Here is a 319-nt window from a genome sequence, read left to right on the forward strand (position 1 = left end):
GAAGCCTCCTTCGGTGTCCCCCCTCGTCGGAGGGCCGGAGGGAAAGACGCAAAAGCAGTTTTATCGCGCCGCGGGGTCTGCAGAAATAAACCCCACATATTTCCACCTGGAAAAACAGGGCTGTCGGACTGCAGGAAAGTCGATGAACAAGACAAACGTACCATTAATGTGCGACAAGCGTCACTGATGACAGATATAAATTTTATCGGCCGGCCTCAGAGTACTGTTTTAGCGCGAGTTTTAACCCAGGGGACGGGAGCGGGAGGCGTGCTTCGGAGCTGCCCCTCGGGACTCGCACGGCCGGGCCGCCGGCCCGGAG

The sequence above is a fragment of the Pygoscelis adeliae genome, unplaced genomic scaffold (assembly GCF_000699105.1).
Source record: "Pygoscelis adeliae isolate BGI_AS28 unplaced genomic scaffold, ASM69910v1 Scaffold4, whole genome shotgun sequence".
In the NCBI taxonomy this organism is placed as follows: Eukaryota; Metazoa; Chordata; class Aves; order Sphenisciformes; family Spheniscidae; genus Pygoscelis; species Pygoscelis adeliae.